We start from the raw sequence: 22,072 nt of genomic DNA, 5'->3' as shown, positions 1-22,072 counted from the left end.
CTCTAGCTGCCTTCCTAGCTGATTTTAAGGGGTGGGGCCACTGAACATGACTTCTGGGAGCCACAGGTGAGAACTGAGTGATAGGTGGAAGAGCAGCCCTGAAAAGGGCTCAGGAGGTGCGAAGACCACATATACCCCCCAAAAAAGCTGTCAGCAGACAGACTAAACTAGGCTGAGGGTAACCAACACAGCCTCAAAGCCGTGGGTGAGGTAGGAGGATGTCTTCCTCAAGCATGTGAAGACATCTCCCAGTGGAATGGGCAGATGAGAACAATTTGTTTCAAGGGTCACGAAGGCAGCTGAAGCAGGTGCTATGGAATGCTTAGAGCTTGGTCTGACATTGAAGACGTCAAGGTCACCCATGGCGTCCTACATCCCTGGTTATCGATCACCAGTGGTGTTGACTTTTGTCTTGCCACTAGACTCCAATGACTATGGAAGAGAATAAGGATGTTGCACAACTCTGCCTCATTTAAATCCAATTCACAACCAAGGGATGCCATCGGTCCTCTTCTAAAAGTAAGAATGAACAGCAACTCTAGTTCCCTTGGAATCCTTTTTATTTGTGTTCGGTCATTTTTTCACTCACTTCTGACTGTTCTGACCCCATCTGGGGTTTTCTTGACAAAGATATTGGAGTGGTTTGCTATTTCCTTTCCAGTCTGTTTTGTAGATGAAGAAACTGAGGCAAACAGTGTTAAGTGACTTGCCCAGGGTCACATAGTTAGTAAGTGTCTGAGGCTGGATTTGAACTCAGGAAGAGGAGTCTTCCTGACTCTAGGCCCAACACACTGTGCACTATGGTACCACCTAACTGCCCAATATAGAGTATATGTGTATATCTATATATCTATCTCCATACATACATAAAAATATAAAGAAAGGGATATTGTAGTTTCTAAGAAGTTCAGTATGCAGGTACTTAATCTGGCTTCCTTAAGGTGAAGCTCCCAGTCCTCTTCAGTCTTAGTGCCTTTTCTCTGTCTCTATCTTGCTTACATGCATAGTTCTTTGCATGCTGTCCCCTCCCATAAGATTGTAAGTTCCATGAAAACACTGTTTTTGACTTTCTTTGCATCTCCTGCACTTAGCACAGTGCTCAGAACACAGTAGGTGCTTAATTAGTGCTTGTTGGCTTGCCTTGGGTTAGGAGGAAGGAAATAAATGTTTAATAAGTACTTGCTATGTTCCAGGTCCTGTGCTAGAGCTACAAATATAAGCAAAAAAAAAAAGACAGTCCCTGTCCTCAAGAAGAGGAAAAAACGGGCTGGAGGACATGGGGAGAATGAGATTACTCAGTGTGAGGGGAGGGCTTGAAGTCCCCAAAGTCAGAACAGGGCCAGGAGGGAAAGCAAGGCAGGCAAGCCTGAATCCTTCCACAAAAAGCAGGAACTCACCAATAAGAGAAGGGATGGGGGCCAGCTCTGCAGGGGGACATTCCAGGCTGAGCAGGCTGGAGGATGAGCCAGCAGTAGAGAAGGCAGGGTTGTCGAAGACAAGAAAGCAGGAAAATGGGCCAGGTGGATTTTGGTTTCCAGAACCCAGCACAGTATCCAGTATCCAGTAGGTGCTTAAAAGTAGGTATTGATTTCCAAATCTTCATTAGAGCTTTTTCTGATGCTTTCTGATTTATAGACAAATTTGCTCCTGGACTTTAAGTGCCTTAAAACTGGTTGTGTCTTGGGAAGCGGAATTTCCAGAATCAGTTGTGGCTTCCCACAATTTATGGTCAAGCAAAATGGATCTTACTGTTCTTTATGTGTGACGTTCTAGTTTCCCCACCTCCCCACTTTTGCACAAGCTGTGCCTCATCTTTTAAATGTACTCCTTCCCTGCCTCTTTCTAACTTATTTCCAAGTCCACTTAAATGTCGACTCCCACGTAAGATTTTTCCTTACTCCAACTCTAATGAATCTATTGTTTTACTCCCTCCTCCCCCAAAATCTCCTCTGTTAGATATTGTCTGTTGACATTTATATGTGCATATGGTATTTTTCCCTTTAGAATGTAAACTCTGAGGGATGGGGTTTTTCATATCTCAGTGCATATAACATGTATTCTAATGTCTGACATTAACACGAAACCTTAAGGATTGGTTGGTTGGTTGTTGTCCTCTGCTCTCGAAGAGGACCAAAATGACATCACCATGATAAAGCCAAGTTTCAATATGTCCAACTGTGGTTGATCAGATCAATATGAGCTCAGAATGCTCTACCACAGATTGGGCACAGATAGTTCATGTGAGCATTTGGGGTGGATACTCCAAATTTGGTAGGACAGAATCAAGATGGTTGGAGATGGCTCAGGATGCAGTGGATGACCTTGGCGTCTTCAGTGTCTAACCAAGCTCTAAGTGCTCCACATCGCCTGCTTCATCTGCCTTCATGGCTGTTGGAACAAATTGTTCTCATCCACCCATTCCACCAGGGGAAGGCTTCACATGCTTGGGGTAGACACCCCCCTAACTCACCAATGGGTTTGAGACCTCTCGGTTACGCTCAACCTGGTTTGACCCGTCTGCTGAAATGGTTTACTGGAGTGTGGCCCCTGCGCATGCTGCAGCTTCTTGGAGCCACAGATGAGAGTTAGGTGGAACAGGTGGACACCAAAGGTGGAAAGAGCCCTGAAAAGGGCTGAGCAGCCATCACACCCAAGGTACTGGTCCTCCCTGAACATACCCTACATCCCACCTTAAGGATTACAAATCACTCTATAGACAACCTCTAGTCTGAATCTGACAATAATTCTATAAGTTATAAATGCTATTTTTTTCACCAGAGCTGTGATTTTATTGGCATAGGGAACTTCTAACAAATGAATTCCTTCCTACCAAGGCAGGAAGGCACCTGCCATAGGATTTATAGTCTAACAGTTGCCAAGATTACTAAGAATTACTGAGTCACTCACCCAGTCATGGAGCTAGTATGTGTCACATGCAGGACCCAAGCCTGCATATTGACTTTCCATGATACCACACATATTATCCTTATTTCACAGAGGGGGAAACTGAGACTGAGAATAGTTAAGTGACTTGACTGGGGTCTCACAGCCAGAAAGTATCTTAGATGGTATCTATTTCCAAATCCAGCATTCCCATTATTGTTTCACTTCCTTTATAAGCACTCATTGCTTTCTCAACTAGTAATAAACTTCTTGAGGCATTCGAAAAAATTTTTTATTGTAATACTGGTTTTTTCCTATATATCATTTTGTAACCTCTTCAGAGCAGTTAATAATTACCAAAAACATTCCACTTCTCCCTATGTATTGAGGAGTAACGTCAGAACACCACCTCCTGCTCTCTTGGTCACCAAGGCCACTCATGTTTACCAGGACAAAGGTACCTTGTTACAAGACTGCTATTTACTGCCTATGTGCCAGCAACCCTGGAAATAACTGTCTTGTGGTGGACAAAAGCTTCCATTCTTAACAGATCAAAGGTCTTTCCTTGAGGAAAAACATTAAAATGTACCTTGATGGATCATTAAATCTGTGAGATGCAAGTCTACAGAGGCATAGTGGAAAGAATGCTGAACGAAGAGATCTGGGTTCAAATCCTCTCTCTGACACAAATATCTGATCTGTGTGATCACAGTCCTTCTTTGGGCCTTGGCGAAACTCATCTGTAAAATGTGAGGATGATAGCACCAATCTCTGCTCCTATCTCAGCTGGGCTAGTGTAAGGATCAAAGCAAGTCTGCAAGAACTCTGTATGTGCTAATCTATGGCTTTCACCTATTCTGGGTAGGGGAATTTGAGGAAATTACAAGGAAATTAGATTATATCTTGGGAAGCTAGGTGGTGCTGCAGTTGATAGAGCATCCAGCCTGGAGCCAGGAAGACTGATCTTCCTGAGTTCAAATCTGACCTCAGACATTTCTTAACTGTGTGACCCTGGACAAGTCACTTAACCTTGCTTGCCTCAGTTTCTTCATCTATAAAATGAGCTGGAGAAGGAAATAGCAAGCTGCTCCAGTATCTTTGCTAAGAAAACCCCAAATGGGGTCACAAAGAGTCAGACAGGATACAAATGACCCAACAACAGATTATATCTTTCCTAGAGGTATAGGAGGATGTCTGTCATTTGTGGATGGGGCTACTCCTTGACTCTCTTTCTTGTTATTTATATAATTTCTGGTCTTTATTATTATTATCAGCTTCATATGTCAAATGTATGGTCTAGTAAGAGAAATGCAGTTTGCATTACATATGGGCATGAGTTGTAAAGTGAATAACTAATCACTTAAAATAGCCACACTGAACCTGAGAAGAGCAAGAAGGCATGACTTTCATTTTGCAGATCAGAAACCTGAGAACCAGATAGGGTAAGTGACTTGCCTCTGACCACACAGCTAGTAAGTAGAAAGGCTAGGAATCAGACTTGTGTCTTCTGACTCAAAATCTGGTGTTCTTTGCATTGTATCACCCTGTATTTGCAACTACTCTTTGGGCTCAGACTTTAGGAGCAGACAACTGAGAAAAAAATCAAAATCTTGGACCTTGAAGGGATCTCAGAAGCTATCTAGTCCAATCTATACCTGGGGTGGTGATGGTGGTGGAGAAATGAAATAGTGCTAGCTTTAAAGGTAGGAACTGATTTTTTGAGGGTAGGAATTGATTTGTTTAATTGTCTGTACATCCCTGGTGCCTGATACAATGTTGGAACATAATAAATATTTAATAAATGTTTGGCAGATTAGACTGGCTTGAATTCCACTTTGGAATAACTTTCATCATTAGGGCATCAATCCTATATTTCCTTCTTTGAAACTTCTACCTATTGCTTCTGTTTCTGTCCTTTGGGGCCCATCAGGACATTGGCGTTTAGGTCCCATTGAGCTGACAACTCTTCATCTACTTGAAGACAGCTCTTGTACTTTCATAAATTTTCTCTTCTTCAGTTAGTCAATTAACAAGGCAACTGGGTGGTGCCTTGTTATTGAACAGAACTCTGGATAAGGAGTCAGGAAGAATTGAGTTCTGATCCAGCCTCACACCCTTCCTAGTGAATGACCCGGGGCAAGGCACTTAAACCCTGTTTGCCTCAGTTTCCTTATCTGTTCATGAGCTGAAGAAGGAAATGGCAAATCACTCTAGCTAGCATCTTTACCAAGAAAACCCTAAAGGAGGTCAAGAAGAGTCAGATACAACTGAAATGACTCAACAACAACAGGCAAATTACTTAGCCTCTTAGCATTCTCAGCAACTCTAAGATTAGAAGCTATGAGGAAGGGGTCCACCTGTGTGGATAGAGGGAGTTTTCTCATCTGGAGATTCTATATGCCAATGAAATCCCAGCTTCAGTTCTATTACCATATTCATTCTTATGAGCGTATATATGTTCTTGCTGTCTCCCTTGTTAAGAATGCAAGGTCCTTGAGAGTAGGGATTGCTTCATCTTTTGTCAAGAGCAATGCACATAGTAGGCATTTATTGACTGACTGAAAGGTCTACATTCCCAATGACTCTTGCCTCCTTTGGGGCTTTGATCATGTTACCTCAAAGGAGACACAAAGTCCCTTTGGCCTGTGTACATGTTGCTTCCTTGAGGACGACTGATAGAGTCATAGCATTCAGGGAGGAACTGAATGGAATGTAGATTTGACCCCTGATCTAATCTGGGCTTGGTGGCCCTTAAAGTCACTTCCAGTCTTTCATCTATAAACCTTTGGGAAAAAGAGAAGGCACAGATCAACAAGAGGAGGAGAGCCAGGGAGAGCTGAACATGACTCAGTGCTGATGCTCAAGGAGCAGACTTGGGTTCCCAAGGAGGCAGTGTCCATATCTATGCAGCCATCTACAGAAAGTCATCACATGCCAACCTCAAGCCTCTGAGAGGGTAAGTAGAGAATTTTGCAAGATTTCCCAGAGCAGGAACCACATGCCTTGGGAAGTGGTAATTATGGGGGGCAGTAGTACTGTCTTGAACTCTAGTCTTGTGGAGGAATGACCAGTGACCTTGAACTCATTTTATCTCAAGGGCATGACTATCCTTGCTGAGTTTTCATTACACCTAGAATTCATCCCTCTTCATCTCTTCCCCTTAGAATGCTTGGCTTTCTTTAAGGCTCAGTCCAGGTATCACATCCCATAGGAAACCTCTTCTGATCTCCCTGGTTGTTAGTTTTCTCTCCCTTCCTACATATATTTACCTAGGAATAGTTGTTGTTTAGTCATTCAGTTGCGACTTTTTATGACCCCATGGACCATAGCGTGCCACGTCCTTCTTTTCTCCACTGACTCCCAAAGTCTGAGCTCACATTCATTGTTTTAATGACACTCTCTAGTCATCTCATCTGCTGCTGTCCCCTTCTTTTGCCTTCAATCTTTCCCAACATCAAGGTCTTTTTCAATAAGTCCCATCTTCTCATTTTGTGACCAAAATATTTAAGCTTCAGCGTCAGTATTTGACCTTCCAGTGAATAGTTTGAATTAACTTCTTTAAATTTTGAGTACTTTGATCTTCTTACTGTCTAAGGAACTCTCAAAAATCTTCTCCAGCACCACAATTCAAAAGCATTGATTCTGCAGTTATCCTTATCCAGTATGCCTTATAGTCCAATTCTCACAGCCATACATTACTACTGTAAAAAACATCGTTTACAGGTATTTGTCAGCAAGGTGATGGCTCTGCTTTTTCGTATGCTGTCCAGATTTGCCATAGCTTCCCTTCCAAAGAATAAGTGTCTTAATTTCATGACTGCAGTCTCCATCTGCAGTGATCTTGGGCCTAAGAATACAAAATCTGACACTGCTTCCATTTTTTCTCTCTTTGTTTGTCAGGATGTGATGATGAGACCAGTTGTCAAGATCTTAGGTTTTTTTGTTAAGTTTCAAGCCAGCTTTTACACTCTCCTCTTTCACCCTCATCAAGAGGCTTCTTAATTCCTCTTTACTTTCTGCAATCAGACTCGTATCACCTGCATATCTGAGATTTTTGAAATTTCTCCAAGCAACCTTAATTCTGGCTTTTGATTCATTCAGCCTGGCATTTTGCATGATATAAGCTGCATATAAGTAAAATAAACAAGGTGACAACATACAACCTTGTTATACTACCTTTCCAATTTTAAACCAATCAGTTGTTCCATGTTCAGTTCTAATTGTTGCTTCTTGGCCCTCATACAAGTTCTTCATGAGACAAGTAAGATGATCTGGTACTCCCATCTCTTTGAGGACTTGCCACATTTTGTTCTTATCCACACAGTCAAAGGCTTTAGTGTACTCAAAGAAGCAAAAGTAGATGTTTTTCTGAACTCCCTCATTTCTCCATAATCCTATGAATCTTGGCAATTTGGTCTCAAATTTCTCTGCGTCTTCAAAAACCAGACTGCTTTTCTGGTAAGTCTTGGTTCGCATATTGCCTAGTTGGCAGAATCTTAAGCCCAACCTTGCTGGCATGTGAAATGAGAGGAATTGTTTGGTAATTTCAACATTCTTTGGCATTTCCCTTCTTTAGGACTGGAACATAAACTGATCTTTTACAACCCAGAGGCCACTGTTGGGTTTTCCAAATTTGCTGGTATATTGAGTACAGCTCTTGAACAGCATCATCTTTTAGGATTTTAAATATCTCAATCCGAATTCCTTCACTTCCACTAACTTTATTGTTAGCAGTGCTTCCTAGGACCCACTTGACCTCATTCTCTAGGATGTCTGGCTCTAGATCAGTAGTCAAACCATTATGGTTATCAGTCATGTTAGGATCTTTCTTGTATACTTTTTCTGTATATTCTTACCAGATCTTTTTAATCTCTTCTATTTCTGTTAAGTCCTTCCCATTTTTTTGTCTTTTATTATGCCCATTTTTGCATGAAAGGTTTCCTTGATATCTCTAATTTTCTTGAAGAGCTTTCTTGTCTTGGTGGGAAATCTGCATCCTGGAGGCCACATGTGGCCTTCTAGTCCTTAAGTATGGCCTTTTGACTGAGTCCAAGTTTTACAGAACAAATCCTTTTATTAAGTTCTGTGATGTTAGGATTCATCCGAAGGGCTGCACTTGAGGACTTAGAGGGCCACATGTGGCCTCCAGGCTACTGATTCCCCACCCCTTGTCTTTACCATTCTATTATTTTCTTCTATTTCTTTGTATTGCTCATTTAAGAATACCTTTTTTCTCTTTGCTATTCTCTGCAATTTTGCATTCAATGAGTCTGTCTTTCCCTTTCTCTTTGCCTTTCCCTTTCCTTCTTCCTTAGCTATTTGTAAAGCCTCATCAGACAACCTTTTCACTTTCTTACTCTTCTTTTTATTTGGAAAGTTTGTTGTTGTTGTTGTTGTTGTTGCTCTCTCCTGTACAATATTGCAAACTTCTGTCCGTAGTTCTTTAGGCACTTTACTTACCAGATCTAATCCCTTAAATCTTAATATTCATCACTTCCATTTCACATTAATAAGGAATGCTATTTAGGCTGGTCTGAGGGTTTTCCCTACTTTCTTCAATTTACATCTGAATTTTGCAATAAGAAACTCATGATCTGAGCCACAGTCAGCTCCAGGCCTCATTTTAAGTGACTGTATAGAGCTTCTCCACCTTTGGGTGCAAATTATATAAAGAATCAGATCTCAGTATTGACCATCTGGTGATGTCCATGTACAGAGTTGCCTTTTAGGTTGTTGAAAAAGATTGTATTTATAGTTGGCATTTACATTAAGTATTATATCTCCCCTCCCTCCCTCAAGTAAGGTTTTTAAGGATGAAGACAATCATTTTTATCTTTATTTTGCTAGTAGTAGGTTTTGGAGTGATCTTATGGAATTGGAAAAGAAGGGAGAAAGAGCAACCACTCATAACTCTTTCTATCCAGAACTACTTTCTGTCTCTAAAATTTCCACATGCTGCTTCATTGCACAGGTCATCAACTAGCTTGGTCAACTAGTAGGCTACTTTCTCTGTTTTGCTTAAAGATGCTCGGTCCTATGCGTTATATAGCCTTAGCTATTTTCTCCACTATACTGTCACCTGCTGGCTATTCACTGAATTGCAGCTTCTATGGGACCTCTTCCTTCTGAGGGCGTAAACACAGGGCTTGTGTTCTTGCTAGCACATAGTCTCAAGGTTATTTCAGCTTTTATAAATCATATCCACAGCCATGCCCAATCCTCTAGCAAAAGCCCTCAGGTCAAGTCCGTCTTTTACACTGCTTTATTTCCTCCTAATTTCAACCCCCTCAGGCCTGTCTGCTATTTGTGTTGGGGTGAGAAAATTCCTTTAAGCTTCCATCATGCTCCTGGCCTCTAACTCTATACAAATTACCCTGGACCTTGCTCATTAAGGCCAGAAGCACTGGGTGGAGCTGGTGAACTTTGTCCAGAATTCCTGCTGACACTAAGCTCTCCTTTCTCCCCCTAGTTGGGATTCGGTAAATGTTTGTTGATTCAATGACTTGTTGTATAATCATTATATCTGGGAATTCCAGCTTTGTAGGACAATGTGGCTCATTCAAACTGGTGAGAAGACTGTGAAAGAATGTTATAGACCTTAAGGTGAGGAAATGAAAACCCTCGGAGCTGGTTTTAAAACAATAAGTGCACAGAGTGACACAAAGGAGACTTCTTCTGGAACAAACTTTCTCTGCTCTCTCTCACAGTTGCACAGATTACTATAAAGATTACACCAAATGGGAACTGGGGCATACTTTTTTCAGAAACTGGAAAGTACAGCTTCCAATATTAAAGAAACAGGGCTGTGAATAGTTTGGTGGGCATGGGAGCAGAGCTTTAATATTAATAAATAAACACGTATTAAGCACCTACTATGTATGAGGCATTGTTCTATGCACTGAGGATACAAAAAGAGACAAAAGATAGCCCCTGACCTCAAAGAGCTTACAATTGAATGGGAGAGAAAACATGTAAACAAATAGAAAGCATTAGAGTGGAAGGGACCTTCAATGTCATCTGGACTGTCTCTTTCATTCTACAGATGAAGAAACTAGCCCCAGGGAGGTGAAGTGACTTGCCCATTGTCACACATGTTGAAAGTCAGTCAGTCAGTAACCATTTATTAAGCTCCTACTAAATGCCAGGTCCTAGGCTAAGCACTTACATGGCAAACATGGCATAAAGACCAGAGTTCTCAGACTCCATATCCAGGATTCTTTTCAATACTAATTTTTGTTATGTCTCAAAGCTATGTGATAGTTTTCTTGGTTCCTGAAAATCTCGCTTCCTGTGAATATGAGTGTGAATGTGTTGGTACATACATAGGCAGAGCTATACCCCATGGAGCATGCCTTCTTTTAGGGTCAGGTTGAAGTCAGTAGGGACAGGTGCAAAGCTAAGAGGGGCTCCGTAATGGAGGAGAGGGTGAAGGACACAGCCCACCAGCTCCCAGGACCCAGACATCATTCTTGGTGTTGGTGTCAAACAAGGATATATGTGCATATGTGTTTTTAAGCCTGATGACCAATGAAGGGAAAAAAGTGAGGGGAGAAAGTCTATTTTAAATTAAAAAAACTTGTCCTAAAACATCACAGGCTATTTTGTAACTACTATTTGTCAGTTTGCCCTCTCCGTCCTGACCAGTATTTTGTCCTTTAACCACTGCCAAGATACCGAGAAAATTGCTGGCTTGACAAATGGCAGGAGTCAGCCTGTGCTTGTGACAGCTCACCAGTTTTTCTTCATGTCCCCTGGGTGCACCTTTCCTAATGCCCCTGCATTCTATAAATCCTTGGTTATTCCATTAAAAAGAAAAAAAAAGGTTAGTGCTTAAAAAATAGATGCATTTCCATGGTATTGTGATTCATCTGTACTTCTAATTTAGCCAATGAAATGAATGATGGCCTGCCCAATTTACACTTCATTGGCTCACAGTTTCCATTCTCAACATTCAGAAACCAGAACAGTCTGACAAATCCTCTCCAGAGGAAAGAACACATCACCTAGTCTATATTTATGGCAAGGGGATCTTTTTTTTTTTTTCTATTTCCTATTTTTCTATTTCTATTTTTTTCTTGTTGAGTCCTTCATATCCTTTTTTGAGTCTATTTAATATTTATTTTTCCCCAATTACATGAAAAACCATTTTTAGCATTCACTTTTTTAAAATATTGAGTTCCAAATTCTCTCCTTCCTTTCCTCCCATCCTCCCCTCATGGAGAAAGCAAACAATTTGATACAGGTTATACACGTGTAGTCATACAAAATATATTTCCGTGTTAGTCATTTTGTGAAAGAAAGACAAAAAAACCCAAGGAAAATAAAGAAAGTAAAGAAAAAGTATGCCTTAATCTGCATTCAGATGCCATTAGTTCTTTCTCTGGGGATGGAAAGCATTTTTCATCATAAATCCTTCATAATTGTCTTGGATCATTGTATTGCTGAGAATAGCTAAGTCATTCACAGCTGATCATCATATAATATACATATACAATATTCTTTTGATTCTGTTCATTTCACTTCACATCAGTTCATGTAGGTCTTTCCAGGTTTTTCTGATACCATGTTGCTTGTCATTTGTTATAGCACAACAGTATTCCATCGCAATCTTATATAACAACATAGTCAACCATTCCTCAATTGATGGACAATTCTCAATTTCCAGTTCTTTGCCACCACTAAAAAAGTTGCTATAAATATTTTTTGTACATCTAGGGTCATTTTCCTTTTTGCTTTTTATCTCTTTGGGATATGTATAGACCTAGTAGTGCTATTACTAGGTTAAAGGGTGTGCATGGTTTTTAGCCCTTTGGCCATAGTTCCAAATTACTCTATAGAATGGTTGAATCAGTATACAACTTTACCAACATTGCATTATTGTTTCAACTGTCCCACATCTCCTCCACCATTTGTCATTTTTTCTTTTCTGTCATGTTAGCCAATCTGATAGGTGTGGGGTGGAAGCCCAAAGTTGTTTTAATTTGCATTTCTTTAAACAATAGTGATTTAGAGCATTTTTTCATATGATTATAGATAGCTTTGATTACTTCATCTGAAAACTGCCTGTTCATATCCTTTGACCATTTATCAATTAAGGAATGGATCTTATTTCTATAAATCTGGCTTAGTTCACTGAGTATTTGAGAAATAAAATTTTTATCAGAGAAACCTGCTGTAAATTTTTTCATACTCATGATTACTGTATATTTCCCTCTAACCTGTTTTCTCTCTGTTCATCCTATCTCTTTTCTTTCACTCTGTCCATTCTCAAAAGTGTTTTGCTTCTGACTTTTACCTCTCCCAATCTGCCCTTCCTTCTATCATTCCTGTCCCTCTTTCTTATTCCCTTCCTCTCCTGCTTTCTATAGTATAGTATAGATTTCTATACTCAATTGAGTGTGTGCCATACCCTCTTTGAGCCAATTTGGATGAGAGTAAGGTTCATGCACTCCCATTGTGTTCCCCATCTTCTCCTCCACTTTAAGAGCTCTTTCATGCCTCTTTTATTTCAGATAATTCACCCCATTCTACTTCTCCCTCCCCCCTTCTCCCAGCGCATTTCTTTTTCTCACCCCTTAATTTAATTTTTTAAGATAGTCATCCCATCATATTCAACTCACAACTGTGCCCTCTGTCTATGTATACTCCTTCTAAATTTCTTAATAATGAGAAAGTTCTTAGGCATTACAAGTATCATTTCCCATGTAAGAATATGAAGAATTTAACCCTATTAAGTCCCTTATTACTTCCCTTTCCTGTTTACCTTTTTATTTTTCCCTGAGTCTTGTATTTGAAAGTAAAAAGTTCTATTCAGCTCTGGTCTTTTCAGAAGGAATGTTTGAAAGTCCTCTATTTCATTGTATATCAATTTTTCCCTCTGAAGAATTATACTCAGTTTTGCTAGTAGGTGACTCTTGGTTGTAATTCTATCTTCTTTGCCATCTGGAATATCATATTCTAAACCCTCCAATCCTTTAATGTAGAAACTGCTAAATCTTCTGTTATCCTGACTGTGTATCCAGGGTAATTGAATTGTTTCTTTTTGACTGCTTGCAATATTTTCTCCTTGATCTGGGAGCTCCAGAATTTGATTATATTATTCCTGGGAGTTTTCATTTTGGGATCTCTTTCAAGAAGTGATGACTGTATTCTTTCCATGTCTATTTTACTCTCTGGTTCTTGTCTAGACTTTTTTGAATGTGGCTTTCCAGTAGTACAATAATTTTTAAATTATCATTCTTGGATCTATTTTCCAGGTTGGTTGTTTTTCCAATGAAATATTTCACATTTTCTTTTATTTTTTTTCATTTTAAAAATTTTGTTTTATTGTTTCTTGGTGTCTCATGAAGTCATTAGTTTCCACTTGCCCAATTCAAATGATTAAGAAATTATTTTCTTCAGTGAGCTTTTTTCATTTGGTCAATTCTGTTTTTTAAGGAGTTCTTCTCTTCGTTGGATTTTTGTGTCTCTTTGACCATTTGGCCTAGTCTGTTTTTTAAGATGTTATTTTCTTCAGTATTTTTTGTGCCTTAAGTGTTGACTCTCTTTTCCATTATTTTCTTGTGTCACTATCATTTCTCTTCCCAATTTTTCCTCTATCTCTATTATTTGATTTTTAAAATCTCTTTTGAGCTCTTCCGTGGTCTGAAACCAATTCACATTTTTCTTTGAGGATTTGGACATAATAGTTTTGACTTTGTTGTTTTTTTTCTGAGTTTGTGTTTTGATCTTCTCCATCTCTGGAGTAACTTCCTATAGTCAGGATCTTTTTCTACTGTTTGCTCATTTTCCCAGCCTATTTCTTGACTTTTAACTCTATGCTAAAGTGGGGCTCTACTTCTGAGTGGAGGGGACACTGTCCCAAGCTTTAGTTTTTTTGTGCAGCTGTTTTCAGAGATAATTCTGGAGACCTGTAAGTTTTTGGTTCTTCCAAACACGCTTCTTGGGAGACGTGCATTTACTACTTTCCTGGCCTGTGCTTTGGTCTGCGAGACACCAAAAGCACTCTTTTCTGCCCTGGAACTGTGACCAGGGTTCCTGCTCCTCTGCCTTTTCTTCACCATCTTGGTTTTGCCCTCCAGCTAGGGGTCATTCTTCCCAAAAGAGCTCCTTCCAGGCTATGGTAAGCCATGGGGTAGCACAGTATATAGAAGGCTAGAACTGATGTCAAAGACCTGAGTTCAAATCTCATCCCCAACACTTACTGGCTGTGTGACCTTGGGCAAATCTCTTAACTTCTGCCTGCCTCAGTTTCCCCATCTGTTTATCAGAGATAATAATAACACCTACCTCCCAGGGTTGTTGTAAAGAATGGAATGAGACAATATTTGTAAAGCATTTTTTGCAAACCTCAAAGTGCTATATAAATACTGTCTATTATTATCATTATCATCCCCAGCCTCATTGCTCACTGGAGGCATATAACCCAAAGAGCTAATTAACATACCTACTAATTTCTGGTTTACAGAAGCAGTTATGGGCATAATGGAGAGAGCTGGATTCAGAACCAGGAAAGTTTAGCTTCAAAGCCTGCTTCTGACACCCAGTGGCTGTGTGACCCTGAATAAGTCACCTAACTATTCAGGGAGCACTCTAGGCAACTCTTTAACACCATATGTTGTGTGGAAGTAATGACCTGAGTAAGGAGATGGTGTCTCCTCCGTTGGGAATTTTCCATACCACCAAAGTCACAAAACTCAACCCTTGTCTCCCTTTGCAGTTTACCGGTGATTTTATGAACATCTCATATGATGCTCACAACAACCCCATGAAGTAAGTATCACAGCAATTTTTCTTTCCATTTTACAGATAAAGAAACTGAAGACCAGAGAGTTTAAGTGAATTGCCCAGGGTCACACTGCTCATTAGTACTGGAGATAGGGTTTGAACTTAAATCTTCCAAACTCCAGGTCTAGCATTGTAGGCATACCACATGACCTTTGATCCAAGCATAAATTTTCATGGACTGGAGGATACAGAGTGGGGAGTAGATGGTGGGTCTTTTCTCCTTGTGTACATTAAACTCTAAGTAGAGAATTATGGTTAATGTGTGAACATTTCTGAACAATGATCACCTTAGGAAAGTCTGATAAAGAACAGTGAGTAATGTGGCGTAAAGAAAAGATCCCTGGTTTTGGAGCCAGCAAAACTGTGTTCAAATCCTGGGGCAACTATTTCCTACATGTGTAACTCTAGGTGAGTCATTTATCCCTCTAGGGTTTGGATTACATAGCCTTGAGGGGCTCTTGTACCTCTAAATCTATGATCTTATGATTTCTACTGAGCACATCTATTATGAGCCATTTGATAAGAACTAATAAAATGTAAGACTCGGGAGTGTAGGTAACAACATTCTAGTCTCCCAAAGTCTAGGTTTCCATGGACAGGCTCAGTCTGGAGATGTGGGCTCTGAAACCATGATCCTTTTGTTTGCTTTCCCAGAATAACTCATGGGAAAAATGAAACTATAATTCAAATGTGACTCATGTTCAAACCTGCCACTAACTACAGTGTGCCAGACACTGTACTAGGAACTGGGAAAACAAAGACAAAAATGGGAAAAGTTCCCTGATCTCAAGAAGCTTACATTCTGTTACCAGGAAACAGCACTTTCCTCTGTCCACAGTGTAAACTATGTAAACTTTACAATGTTTACAACATTTCCCCATTTTATAACATTTACACAGTTAAATGTAATACGCAGATTGATTCTGGCCCAGGAGCTTTTTCCCACTAAGTGATCCTAGATCTGGCCTCAAGATCAGACTAGGTTTGGTCCAAGGGGACCTGGTCTCTAAAGAGAGAAATCAGACTTTCCTGCACATACTTTTAGAACCTTTATAACCCCAGCTTAGAACCCCAGGGAAAATCACTTAAAGCTTAGGTTGATTTATGTCCAAGGTCTGTCCAAAAGGAGTTAAAAAGGTACTCAATGTACAAAGTAGTTCAGATATAGGACTGCTATTTATTCCCTCCATACAAAGGAATGCTTAAAATACAAAAATCTCACAAGCACACATTGATAAAAACTTAAAATATGGAATAATATGAGCAAAGCACTTTGCAAACCTCAGTGTTTTATAAATGCTGTTGCTATTAATAAATATTATTTATTAACCATAGTTGTGATTAATTATTTAAATGGATATTACTAGTTATAGCCATAATTAAATATTGATGGTTATAATTAATTACTAAAATAACTATACTTATTAAATGAAAAATATATCTACAAAGTAAATTAAATGTAATTTCAGTTGTATGTGTCTAGGGGAGAGAACCCTAGTAACTCTGGTCCATGGACTTAAATATTCTCTCAAGTCCCTTCTAGTTCAAGATCTATGACCCTATGACTCATGGTTAAGACAAATAAGATTTTCCTGGATTTACTTGGGGTTGCTACATGGCACAGAGATTGTGTGTGTGTGTGTGTGTGTGTGTGTGTGTGTGTGTGTGTGTGTGTGTGTGTGTGCGCGTGTGTGTGTTTACAGGAATACAGCCCCTACTCACTATGCAATTCTTGACACATATTGGTTGTTAATTACCAGTGATCTGGGATTATGGACTATGTCCTTCCTCTCTCGGCAGGGTACAGGAAGAGCCAGATCTGGTTTCCCGAATTGTAGAGGAAAGGACAAGTTAATTATTGTTTACTCACCAGTATCTTTTGAAAGGTAGCAAAGGAAATTCTGCTGAGTAAATGAGGTTGGTTGTTCAGGAAAGAGGGGGAAAAAGAAATCTCACCCACATTAAAAGGTATAGAGGGAACCGGTAGGTGGCGCTGTGGATAGAGCACTGGAATCAGGAGGATCTGACTTCAGTTACGGCCTCAGATACTATGTGGCCCTGGGCAAGTCACTTAACCCTGATTGCCAACCTGCCAAAACAAACAAAAGATATGGAGATACACTCATGGAAGTAGGTAGATATTTTTGGAAGAATGGATATACCTATCGACTCCTCTTCCAGGATTACAACAAGGATATCTCTCCTGTTCTCAGTCCTAAAGCTGTGAATATCCCCCTCATACAAAGCTGGTCATCTCCTTTCATGTGGTGTGGTGCAGTAGCTAGACCATAGGACTTGAAGTGAGAAAAAGCTGAGTTCAAACCTTGCCTCAGACGTTTATTCACTGTGAGACCCAAGCAATACCTACTTACTCAACATTTCCAGGCTTTTGTTTCTTCTGTAAGATGACAGGTCTGGACTGGATCTCTGTAGTCTCTTCCGGTTTCAAATCTGTGATCCCACGTGTTTGACTTGGGGGGGGTGGGGTGGTTGGAATTCTCATTTTCTGTAAGAAGTTAACAGTTCACACATAGGACAATGGGGAGAGCAGTTGACTATGAACCAGGGCTCTGCAGCACAGGACACAGCTTTGCACTTGGCTTTGCATGGCCCAAAGGGAGGGCTTAGTTTAACAGGAAAGAATAAAGTCTCTGTGGATTTCTTGTGGCTGGTGCTTTAACCAGCTTCTATATGCTTTTCCAGGAGACTAAATTTATACACTTAAAATATGCCTAAAAATAGAGCCACGTCTAGCCTTTCTTGAGTCAGAGCTGGGACAGTTAATATAGAGCAGGCTTTGGACTTGGAGACAAAGAAGAGGAATTCCAAAACACTGTGTTGTAAGGAGAAAACAGAGGACCTTGGCTCGCCTTGAGGCTGGGGAAGTCATTAGTGGGGACTGAGGGGGTGTGGGAGCAGGGCAGGGCTAGGAAGGGGAGTAGTTCACCTCAAGTGTGCTGCAAACTCCTCTCCCCTAAGCCATCTAGTGACCCAGTGACCCTGGCCTTCTGCTGTTCCTTGAACAGGATGCTCCATCTCCTGACCCTGGGTATCCTCACTGGCTGTCCCTCATGCCTGGAATTCTCTCCCTTCTTATCTCTGCTTCCTGACCTCCTTCAGATCCCACCTAAAATCCTACTTTTTTCAGAAAGCCTTGCCTAATCTCTTTATTATTTCCAGTTTCTTCTGTTTATAGCTTGTTTATACATAGTTCTTTGCATATTGTCTTCCCCATTAGTATTAGTTCCTTGAGAGCAGGGATTGTCTTTAACTTTTTTTGTAGCTCTGGTGCTTAGTACAGTGCCTGGCACTTAATAAAAGTTTATTGACTGACTGATGGGTCAGTGGAAAAATACTATCTGGTAGCTTCCTGTTTTAACTATTCTTGATAATTAGGGACAATGCTTAGTAATTTCTATCTGCTAAATGATTACAAATACTGTCAGCATCCTCTAAATTTTAGTGCCCTGGAGAAAAGTCCCCATCACTCTAACCTGATAATAATTTTGTCTAGAAAACTCCCCCTTCCTCAAGATATCTCTTCTTTGAGTCATCCTTGTGGCTAATCAGGCTTTGTGGAAAGAAAAGAATCCCCTCTTCTTTAAAGGGAGTGGGTGGGGAGTTGTGGGAGGCACACGGCCCAGAGGGGAGAACACTGGAATTGTCTGTGTTTGAATGGTAAGAGGCCGGGAGAAAGGAGAAGAGGAACTATTGTGGAAATTCCAGTTTCCTGGGATTTTTCAAAGGGAAAACATGTTCTGGGAATTTGAAGGCGCCATCAGCTTTCTTTCCAGTCATCCAGATTTGCAATCCCAGTCTCTTCCTTGACTCCTCCCTCTCCCTCTCCCCACATAGCCAATCAGTTGCCAAATTTGCTATTTGAACCTCTACAACATCTTAGAATAATAGTTTGTTGTACACAGAATAAAATGAAATAGAAATGAAATGATCCTAGATGGAGACTTTTCTTTCCATCCACACTCCCTCCTCTGATTTCATTCCTAGATCTTCAGATGTGAATGGGATAGAATTCCTGCCCCCCTTCTATAACTTCAGGTTTTGGAAAGTAATGAGTACAAGGGATAAATACTACCCATCTCAGGTTCATAGACCGAAAAAAAAAAAAAAGGGTGGGTGGAGGGAATAAGGAAGTCATGTGTTAGAATCAGGGCCAAAAAAGAGAGAAAGTAGTTATCTGATGTGGTGGTAGCTAGGTGCCAAGCCTAGAGTCAAGAAGACTTTATTTGAACTTCCTGAGTTCAAATCTGGTCTCAGATATTTAGTAGTTGTGTGACCCTGGGCAGGTCACTTGACCCTGTTTGCCTCACTTATTCACCTGTCAACTGAACTGAAGAAGGAAATGGCAAACCATTCCAGTGTCCTTGCCAAGAAAACCTCAGATGGGATCTTGATGAGTTGGATATGACTGAAATGATTGAACATTGACAAACTGTCTAATGATCACCTGTGGAATAGAACTCATAATACTTGTCAATCAGTCAATTAAGTAACAATCATTTGTTAAAGTACCTACTGTGTGCCAGTTACCATGCTAAATACTGATGATATGAAGGTAAAATGAAATAGTCTGTACCCTCAAAGAGGCCACATTCTAATAAGGGAGAGGTACATATATAAGTACATTCAGAACATATATAAAATGATTTTAAGGTAGTATTAGTTCCCCTGATAGTTTGTGGGGAAATCCATGAAGATCTCAGAGAGGGAGGTCCAGGAACTTAGTAGTGAAGGAGGATACCAGGAATTCTAGACCCCAAAGATAAAGCAGGAGGGCTTTCTAGGGCTGGGGTGACATTGCAAAGGGATGGAGATGGGAGATGAAGTACCAGATGTAAAAAACAGGTTAGTCCATAGTGGTCACAATGTGCGCGGAGGTGAGTAAAGTACAACAGGAATGGAAAAGTGGGTGGGAGCTGGATGGTGTGGGAATTTACATTATAGGCTGAGGATTTTTCTATTTTATTGTAGAAACCACAGGGGAAGGAAGGAAAGATTTTTGAATGTGAAGAATGACATGATTAATCTTTGTTTTAAGAATATCAGTTTGGTAGCTATGTGGATGTGGATGAAAGATTAGTCAAGGGAGAGATTGGGGACAGGAATATCAATCAGAATGGTCAAGATAAGAGATATTGAGGCCTGGAGTTAGGACCCAGGGCTGTGTAAGTGGAGACAAGAGGATGGATGGGAAAGGTATTGTCTAGGTCAGATCCACCTGGCTTGCAATGGAATGGATGTGGAGAGTGAGGGAGCAGTGAGAGTTAATGATCAATTAATCAATCAGGCATTTCCCAAGTTCCTATTATATACCAGACTCTTTTCTAGGCCCCAGAGTTACCAACATAAAAGTGACACTGTTCAATGTTGCAAACCTGGGTGGCCTCAACAGAAATGAGAAAGCTTCGAGGAGGGATAGGTTGTGTGTGTGTGTGTGTGGGGAGATGAGCATGCAGGGGACGGGGAACAGAATGAGTTCCATAGGATGGAATAGTTTAAGGATCTGAGTATTATTAATATTTAAGACCAAAAAAAAAAAAAGGTTGTCTTTTCAACTTCTTTTCTGTGTTACAAGAGTTTTCTATTTAGTCAACAGCAGGGATGAAACAAGGAGTATTTGTGGTAGGGAGGAGATGGGATCTGGGGGAGGAATGTAGCCGAAGCCCTGGACATAATAGAAAAGAGGAGAGATTTAATGATTCCACACTCAGAGATGAATTGATGCTATTTCACATTTTATGAGACTTTTGAAAGGCCTAATGTTTCATGCCATTGACTCTAGCTAATGAGGCTAATGGACTTGGAAATTATGCCTGAAAAGATCGCCTGCTCAAACAGCTTTTCCAGGTTCCCTAAGTTTCTTTTCACAGGGGCCACTTCCTGGCAACAATGCCATTTGTTTACCCAGAAAATGAGAGGAGACACTTTTATAGCACATCTCCATGGTGTGCTGGCCAGTGACTGATGAAACCCAGGCCTTACCTCTTGGGGCAGAATTCTGGACAGCAAAGGCAACAGTGGATTCCAAGCAAGAAGGACATTCTATTAGAGGCATGAGAAAGAAAAGGATTTATTCCTGTTCTCCTTATCCTCTGGAACTCATGTTTCATCTGCATTCAAAGGGTAATTGGTAAATCAGAAGAAAGATGTTTCTGCCACATTGAAAGTTTTTGTCTGTTGGCTTAAAGGTCTCTGCTTTTGTCCACAGGGAACATTTCCTTCTCTCTTGCTGTTTCTTGGAGTTACTGGACTCTACTAGGAGGAAATGCATTCATCTCCAAAGTTCGGATATTTATCAATGACTAAGAATGTTTGCACTTGAAAATACTCAGAGCTTTATCATTTTTGAATGCTAAACTTTTTAAAAAAAATCTTCAAAGTGAGTCTGTTCATGTCTCACTGAGCAAATAGAGTTTCTTATGGATAATAATAGAGGCAAGAAAACCAATAAATAGTTACTCGTATCGTATCATGTATCTATGATCCTCAGTTTCCTCATCAGTAAAGTAGGAAGAGTAGAGCAGTGGAACAGTGGATAGAGCACCAAGCCTGAAGTCAGAAAGATCTGAGTTCAGACATTTACTAGCTGTGAGACTCTGGGCAAGTTATTTAAACCCTGTTTGCCTCAGTTTCCCCATCTGTAAAATGACCTGGAGAAGGAAATGGAAAACTATTCCAGTATCTTTGCCAAGAAAATCCCAAATGGGGTCACAGAGAATCAGAAATGACTAAAATGACTGAACAGCAATAAAATGGGAATAATCATAGCACTTACCTCATAGAGTCATTATGAAGACATATAACATTTTATATATATATACATATATAACATATAAAAGTGTTTTGCAAACCTTTAAATGCTATATAAATGCTAGCCATCATCATTATCATCTAGGAGACTTCAGAGGCCATATAGCCCACACACCCCACTCCTCAAGATCTAGAGGTAGCCAGAATTCCCAGAAGACAAAATCCAAGAAGGAAAGGAACAAGAAAATACACATCCTCAGACTTCTGTCCATAAACGCACAAAATACAGGTTATTAGCAAGTTACCCTGCAGATACTGAGGCAATGAGGCGAATTTGATCTTACAGGTAGAGTGGGTGCCCTTCCCCTGCCTCAGAGGCTCTGAATCTTGTAATCCTTGCCTAGATATTCATGGGGTGGGAGAACCCACTCCAGAGGTATCCCTGAAATTATGTGGGATGCCGTTCATGACAGGAATAGGGCTCTGAAGGGTACAAATAGAGCAGGATAAGATGAGGGGATGGCCCAGAGCAGCCCTCTATAATAAGAACATGTACCTTCAGGAGGAAACACAGAAGCTACAATGAGAAGGGATGGTGGAAAACATTTGAGTGAAGAGCAAAGTCTACATACCA

At 40.3% G+C, this 22,072-nt stretch overlaps 1 long non-coding RNA gene across 3 annotated transcripts; it reads left to right on the top strand.

Moving 5' to 3' along the window:
• Positions 1 to 1,214: 1,214 nt before the first annotated feature.
• LOC140504154 (uncharacterized) lies at positions 1,215 to 21,157 on the top strand. Of its 3 annotated transcripts, none has more exons than XR_011966988.1 (3): positions 1,215 to 1,577; positions 14,603 to 14,655; positions 20,897 to 21,157. It is a non-coding gene; the product is annotated as an uncharacterized lncRNA (long non-coding RNA). The 3 variants fall into 3 exon arrangements; XR_011966987.1 differs by having other exon boundaries at positions 14,603 to 20,811; XR_011966989.1 differs by lacking the exon at positions 1,215 to 1,577 and adding an exon at positions 3,218 to 5,839 and having other exon boundaries at positions 14,603 to 20,811.
• The last annotated feature ends 915 nt before the right edge of the window (positions 21,158 to 22,072 follow it).

This window comes from Notamacropus eugenii, chromosome 5 (genome assembly GCF_028372415.1).
Source record: "Notamacropus eugenii isolate mMacEug1 chromosome 5, mMacEug1.pri_v2, whole genome shotgun sequence".
In the NCBI taxonomy this organism is placed as follows: domain Eukaryota; kingdom Metazoa; phylum Chordata; class Mammalia; order Diprotodontia; family Macropodidae; genus Notamacropus; species Notamacropus eugenii.
The sequence above is the reverse complement of the archived record's forward strand: the minus strand, read 5'-3'. Positions and strand labels throughout refer to the sequence as shown.